This window comes from Gavialis gangeticus, unplaced genomic scaffold (assembly GCF_001723915.1).
Source record: "Gavialis gangeticus isolate Ggan-Ray unplaced genomic scaffold, GavGan_comp1, whole genome shotgun sequence".
Classification (NCBI taxonomy): Eukaryota; Metazoa; Chordata; order Crocodylia; family Gavialidae; genus Gavialis; species Gavialis gangeticus.
In genome coordinates, this window is record NW_017729025.1 from 99,164,807 (window position 1) to 99,172,549 (window position 7,743).

The 7,743-nt window shown below is 39.6% G+C and overlaps 1 protein-coding gene across 12 annotated transcripts in view; it reads left to right on the top strand.

Moving 5' to 3' along the window:
• Positions 1-3,296: 3,296 nt before the first annotated feature.
• The window catches only part of PHF21A (PHD finger protein 21A), a 268,370-nt gene continuing 263,923 nt past the window's right edge, over positions 3,297-7,743 (top strand). For 5 of the 12 annotated variants that reach the window (XM_019519314.1, XM_019519313.1, XM_019519325.1 and 2 more), the window contains exon 1: positions 3,297-3,402. The gene's annotated coding sequence lies outside the window, so the exon portion shown is untranslated. The remainder of the gene's footprint in view (positions 3,403-7,743) is intronic. The other 7 variants (XM_019519323.1, XM_019519324.1, XM_019519317.1 and 4 more) reach the window with 2 other exon arrangements.

Genomic DNA, 7,743 nt, shown 5'->3' on the forward strand with positions numbered 1-7,743 from the left:
AACAATTGGACAATGAAGCTGTGCTCCCAAAAGGGTGGACAGTTTTCTTGGACAGGCAGTGCTGCCTTTTATGCCTATCCCTCTTTCCTTCTAATTGCCAAGGTAGCCACAGAGAAAGAGAGAGAGTGTGAGGTATAGAAAATGATTTTTCCTGTAAACTTATCTCCTACAGGCGGGTGCCTGCTACTCTGTCAGTCTACTTGGTACTTATTTTAACAGACAGTTTGAACCTGCTCTTAGAATGGAAAGATCTTATTTTTTCTTCATAGGATGGATCTGGATGAGAAAGTAAAATATTTTGCTGGTTTAAACTTTGTAATTTTGTTCCGTGTGGAGGAGGAAAAATCCTCCCTGGTTATTGTTTTCTACTGTTCTGTAGTTCTTCAGTTGTGGCAATAGGTTTGGGCTTCAGGTGTAAGCAGGTCTTATGTTGTGGCAGCAAGGGGAGCTGAGAAGGAGATGTGCACAAACAAAAGCCCATCTTTATCCTTTTCCAAAAAAACCCCCAACTCATTAAAAGGAATGGAAAAAACCACATTCCCCCTAAAACTTGGAATAAAGGTAGAAAGCCATCAGAACTGGATGGACAGAGGGGAAAAGTGCAGCTTAAAGGAGCTAGTTTTTGTTTCCAACTAAGATGAAAAGGGGAAGGCTATGGGACAGTCCAAATGCTGTTACTTAAACTTTGCAACAGCAGTGGTTCAATAGTGCTCCTCCAAAAATAAAAGAAACTGGGTTCTCCCAGTATTACAACTTGTTCTGATAGGAATGCTGAAAATCAAAAAATTCAAATTGGCTCTAGGTAGGAGAAATACTTGTCATGAGGAGTCTGGCTTCAGTGAAAATCATGGCTTTTCCTGAGTGTGAACAAAATTGGATAGTAAATTTTAAACTGAAAATATTTCTGAACAGTGTAGACAATTTGTCTATTTTTAGCTTTAAAAAATGATCCTCCCCTACTCTGTGTTGGTGGACTTTCCTAGCCAGCAGACCATGGATTGGTGTTCTGAAGCTGCTGCTGGAGTAGCCTGCACAAAAGGTGGTTAATGTCTCACTAAAGCTTGTAAAACACAATTATTTTCCACAGAAGAGCAGTGGAAAGTTAATGGGTATGAAAAATAGAAAATATTGTGACATTGTTGTGGCAGCAAGGGGAGTTGAGAAGGAGACATACACAAACCAAACCCCATCTTTTCCTGCTTAGTGTAGGGAGCTGGACCTGCTGATCTTCCGAGGTCCCTTCCGGCCTTACGATCTATGAATTGTGGTTTTTCAGCCATTTTTACTGAATTTCCATAACATGCCCTAAATGTTAAGATTTAAAACAAAACAAAATACAAAACCTTTTGTTGACAGCTTTGTATCTTTGTACCAGAGTGCCTCTTGGGGGAACAAGGAACAATGGTCCTAAACTGACAGAGAGCAGATTTAGGCTGGACATCAGGAAGAACTTTTTCACAGTAAGGGTGGCCAAAATTTGGAATGGGCTTCCAAGGGAAGTGGTGCTCTCCCATACCTTAGGGGTCTTTAAGAGAAGGCTGGATAGGCAGCTAGCTGCCAGCACTCTTTCCTGCCCAGGGCAGGGGGTCGGACTCGATGACCTGTTGAGGTCCCTTCCGAGCCTACCGTCTATGAATCATTAATTTACACAAATTCCAAATGTTGCTCCCACTTAAGCTTGGTGTTGTGGAAAATAATCTCTAATCACCAGCATCAAAAGTGTAAATTTCCCCATTCCTGCTATTCTTGTCACTAATATGCAAACTTCCAGTTCTCAATAGGTTGTTTGTTTTTTTTTATATTAAATAGGAGATATATTTTATATTTAAATTTAAAATTTTGTTTAAATTTAAACAAAAAAAAAAATAAAGGCATGGTACATTAAAACAATGTTTAAAGTTGTAGTAAAATTAACTTGGCCATCTCTTGTGCAGTGCTCACATGTCTAAAAACTCAAATGGTAACTGGTTTAACTGTTAGACCTTGCTTTGGTCCTGCACTAACATTTCTCTGTCTATAATGTAATCACTTTTGATTGCCATACCTGACTGATTTCCCAAATTTCAGAGTAGGTAGAACCATATTGATTTTAGTGAAAATAGCAAAACACAGCAGAGTAAATGTGTATATGGAGCCCTCGCCATCTGACTAAATAAAGCCATCAGCCTTAGTTGGTGTGTATAATTATTCATAGGTAAACGAACTAGTTGGTGGCAGCCATAAAGAGCTTTAAGTGTCCCTCATCTGGGGTGTGTCTTGTCCCTCAGTACAGTTTAAAAGTGCTGATGCTTTGAATGACTTGTCTCTGGGCAGGAAAAAACTGGGATATTGAGACACGCCTTGACATAAGGGGAAGGGGGGAGGAGTGTCATTTGGGGAGGGTATGGAGCCTTGGGTGGGAAGAATACCAGAAGAATCTGTCTGCTTCCTCCACAGGAAGAAATGAGGGAGTGTACAGGCTCTCACAGTGCAGGGAAACTGGGGTGTCCCCCGGTGTGTGGAGGAAGGAAGTGTGAGGAGACATGTAGAACTCCTTCAACAAAAAATAGGGATGAGAGTTGCAGAGAGTCCCTGAAATACAGGTGTATGAGAGTGAACGGGGTGGAATGGAGGGTTGTAAAAAATCCTGGTATGTGCAACATGCTTAGTCTGCTAAAACAGCAATGAGTGGTCCTCTAGTTTTTAATTATAAAAGTAAGGGGAAAACAGAAAGACTTTGGCATAGTCTAGACCAGTGTTTTTCAGCCTGTGGACCCCTGGGGTCAAAGATGGCTATGATCAAAAGTATGTGAATACCCACACTTACAATTTAAAGTGGTCTCCACCTCCATTAGAAATTTCCAAAGGGGTCTGTATCTCCATTCCAATGTTTTAGGGGTCTGCAAATTAAAAAAAAGTTGAAAACCATTGGTCTAGACTTTTACCATCAAGACTTTATTTATCCTGATGACTTAGTTCTTGTGGATCAGTGTTCATGTTTGATTGTTTTAATGTCCCTGTAGTTTTACTCTTTCTCTGAGCTAGATGAGGAGAAGCAAGCATAAACGTTTGCATGGTTCAGTCTAAGGATGGCTTAGACTTGTTAGCATTTGTCCAGTTCTCTGATTGACTGGGTTGTTTTTTTTGTTTGTTTGTATTGAAATATGAAAAGGGTTTTTGGTGCATGTTTTCTGGTTTTAAAAATATGCTAACCCTGTCTTGAGACATGCTTGTGGGTCTGGAGCCAAGTTCAGAAATCACCTCAAGCAGCAAAAATTATTATGGGGTGAGGGGAGTTCTGTGCTTTCTTGTTTTTGAAATATATTTACTTTCTTTTTGTAGGTCAAAAGGGGATGACTCATTTTGCTGCCCATTGAATGCAATACTGTGGTGGAGATATAAGGAAAGGCTGAATACAGTAAGGTGCAGTAATTTTTTAGTTAATTTTTGGTTATTTATAGTTGCCTGAGATTTGTAATCTGTTTGTCTGGAAGTCCTACATGATTATTCTTGACTGTCATCCAGTAAGAATGTATATGCATTTTATAAAATATACTGTAGAGTAGCTGTACATGTACAACTCCTAGCTTTTTAGCTTTTCACTCTGGTATGTTTAAAATGGTACTGTTTTTGTTTTTTGTGTTTTTTTTTTTAATCAGAAGTCTCTGCCAACTGTAACCTTTTTGTATGCCTTGTCTTCCTAAAATATTTAGCTTCTTAGCTTGTTTTTTTAAATATAATTTTAAAATTTAATGTGGCATCTAAAAGTAGCTTTTTAGGGCCAAATATTGCACTCTGATATATAGCAGTCCTGTTTCATTCGTGGGGGGGGTGTGTGTGTGTGTGTGTGAGAGAGAGAGAGAGAGAGAGAGAGAGAGAGAGAGAGAGAGAGAGAGAGAGAGAGAGATGTTGGGCCCCTAGCTTGAATACTGTTTGCTTTGGTTAGACTGTCAATCTGTTTCCCCTCTCTTCACCTCCTTCCTCTCCCCCCTCATCGTTCATATGTATATGTAAATACCTCCTGTTCATGGGGATTACTTGCTAGCATCAATTGGGGTGGGAATGGAAAGGGGTTCTGTATACCCACTGGAATGTAGTCATTGTGTGCTTCTCTACTATCAAGCAACTGAGTTCTGTAGTTTGGTTTTATGCCCTGTTCGAGCCTATGTTATTGGAGTTTGTTCTCTTTTCAGCGCACCAGGATTTGCAGACCATTAGAAATCATTTGCATATAGACAAATATAAAAGCAGATACCTTGGACTGTCATGGAGATGACTCGTTGGATTTCTGTTTTTGCTGACAAGAGCATTAGCCTTAATTCTTTTGGTTCAGTTAATGAAACATGAGCCATGTGAGCACGGGCTATCAACGATTTTCAAATTACAATCTAGATTTTTTTTTTTTTTTTTTCCTTTAAGCCTTGCAAAAATCCTACTTGCCTACAGTGGATGTAATACTGCTTTTTGACTGACAAACCATGCTTAAATAATAACTACATGGTATGAAATTAATTATTTTTATCATTATTACATGTATACATATAATAATATACATAATATATAGTATACATAATATACTGTGGCTTCCAAACACTATGGAAGGCTGGTTGATGCTCCAAGGAACTTTGAAATTGTACAGTAGAGGTCAAAAGGAGGAGAAAAATAATGCGCAATTTTATACATGTAAAATTAAACACAAAAGAAACCTAAAAGAATAACATTAGGATTGTAAAGCAGAGCATTCAAAAAGAAGAAAATGTTGGATGTAAAGCTTGCTGTGCAGTTTTACATCTACCCACTTACAGGTCCATCCTGCATATTAAATGAGCGAGAGGGTTCTATTGGATTGGAAATAACATGAGTATCCTCATGTAATTAAGCTGCAATACAGTGTGTACCCATAAATGGCAGACGAGCTTTTGCAGTCTGATATTCTCTTACTTTCTGGATTTTGCAACTTAACTGCCATTACTTCATGTAATTTGTTATGTGTAATTTTAGTTCTTGAAAAAGGGAAAATGCAAAAAACTGTCTAGCATCTAACTGTAATAACTTCTAACATCCTCAACAGATTTTGAAGACATCTACAATTTAAGTGACTGCTGATTACAGTTACCTGGCAGTAAGAAATGACTCTAGGGTGGGAGATGAACTGCTGGGACTAGGTGCTATACCTGAAAGGTGGTTGAGGGAGGTCATCTTAGCTTGTCCCATGGGAACTAAGGGATTCTTGCCATGAGTGATGCTTCTAGAAGCCAGGATAGGCCACTTAAGTGACTGTTGTGGACTGGATAGGTTGTTGGGGGATCCTAACCTGGCTCCTTGTTGTCTCCACTTTCATGGCTGCAATTTGGTATAGCAGCTTGTAGGCCAGTGATTCTTAGCGATGGTGCTGCGACACCTGGGGTTCGGTAAGATCCTTTGAAGGGTCTTACAGTGCCTGGCCCCTGAGAGATGAAGCAAATATTAATGCATATTTCTTGTGCCTATGCCTGCCCAAGTATCTCAGCAGCACTCCTTACAGCCCCTCCCATCAGTTCTGAGTATTGTAGTATTAGGGGAATGAGCTGTTCTGGAAAGAGCAGCCCCTGTGCTCTGAGCAGCATCCTCTGCTGTGGGTAGGCAGATGCAGGGCTGTGCTTTTACAGCCCGATTTCTTCCCCCACTCCTCCCATTCTCCCAGAAATGGGATGCCACTAAATTCTGAAAAGTTAATGAGGGGTGGCTTGGTCTTTAAACGGCTGAGAAACCACTGTTCCAAGTACCTCTAGTGCAGTGTGTTCTGCTTTGGCAGTGGCATAGGTCTGGCCATTAGAACACGTGTGTTTTGTGATTTTTTTTTTTTGGAAGACTGTCAGCTTTTTTCTGAGGCACACAATTTGGGAGGAAGGGGGAATGATGATTTTAATCAGTCTGTATTCATTCTTTTGCCAAGCTTATTATTTCAAGGGTTCTTCTATATCACAAATGTCTCCTTTCCTGGATTTTAAAACCTTGCACAGATTATAACGGGAAGTATTGAAGCTTTTGTCAGGGGAGGTTGGAGGTGCATAGGATGTCCTACATGTCAGTGACCTTGCTGAATTTGGCCCGCAGCAGCTCGGGGAATCTGCAGCATGCTACAGCCAAAGCACCAGAAGAGGTATCCCCAGCATCCTACTGCCTGCTGTGTTCAGTTCTTTTCTCTTTGCAGTAGAGGCAGCATCCCCAGTGCCTGTTTGCTTTCTGTCTGTCCCTTTTACAGCAAGTGCTGATCACTGGAGAAGAGCAGGGGCCTGCATCACAGGCTGGATTACAAGCAGTGGCTCATGGTAGCAAAAGGTTGCCCCTGTCCTAGGTGTATAGTTATTCATCTTCCTAGCTAAAACACGTACAGGACCTGTACAATTGGTTTCTCGTACAGGTATTCTGCTCCACAGATGTGATGGCTTTACAGTGTCTAACTGGGTTAGCTGGTTCTCTTGTCTGCCAAGTTTCTGTTCATGAAGGTTCCCAAAGTAAAGTGTGTTGCACTGTTTGAGAAACAGCTACAATATACCTTTCTGATATGAGCAGCTGAATTGGTACGGGCTGTCTGCCTAAAATTTCCTGAATTCACTGACAAACAGTACCTGTGGACTGGCCAACACTGTCAGTGCAAGCCGGGCGAAAATGCTGCTTGCTCTTCACTGAATTTTGCTACCTGTAACTGTATCAAACATACCTTAGGGCTTGTTTATCCTTAATGTGGGCCTACCTCCAGTGTACCTGGGGTGCTAACATTTGTATAGAGTCAGAGCCTCTGTCAACACCTGTTAAGACATCCTGTTTTTAAAGAGCTGGGGGGGATCTGTGGTGAAAAATACTAGTCCTAAGTCTGTCATTCCACCCATTACCCCTCCTTTTCTTCCTAATCAGTCTGTTTACTGAAAAGTTTTGTTTTATATAAATATCTAATTTCTTTAACAGATTTTATTATATAAATAATATGTTGGTGTTTAGCTATCCTCTTAAAATTTAAAAGCTTATATAGCACCTTATAGACTTCAATCCTGAAAATACTTGCATATGCTTAGTTAGACCAGTTTTGTACTTCTAGTGAAGTCACTGCAACTAGTCACACTTAAGAAAAAAATATTTGTAAGAGAAGGACCTTTACTGTAATAATAGGCCCATGAAAGAGGCAAATATTCTTCTCATTATGGAAAATAGGGCAAAGAGGTTAAAATTGATTTCCAAAGAGTGCAAGTATTTGTACTTTTCTTGGTTTTTATATAGAAATGCAGACGCCCTTTAAAGAATATGTAGAACTTTTTCTTCTTTTTGTTTAGTAAAATAAAAATGTTGGATGCCTGTTTGTATTTAGACATACAATTTATTAATCCCCTGCTTTTTCTGGATCATGCTACTGGTGCCTGCAAAACTTGCAGGATTATGTTGTTGCAAATACTAAGCAAGCAAAACCTGCTTAAACTGGAATAAATGACTTGCTTTTTAGTAGGACTATTTAAAACTCTGTGGTTTTGGCTTTTGTTAACACCTAGTGAATTCAAAATAGCTGGAAGAAAAGTTTTGTTAAAGACTTGAGTTAAAGAGTATTGTCAACCTCAGGTGCTCAACAATTGTGCATCTGTCCCTGCTAATCATGCGATTTGGTTTAAGAATAATGAAACATGCATTTACTTCCTGGGTTCTGAGCCTGTAGTAAATGTTAACATTTTTCTCTGCAGTGTGATTTTTTTTTTTTTTTTTTTTTATTTCCCTAATGGAAACAAAAATTTTAAA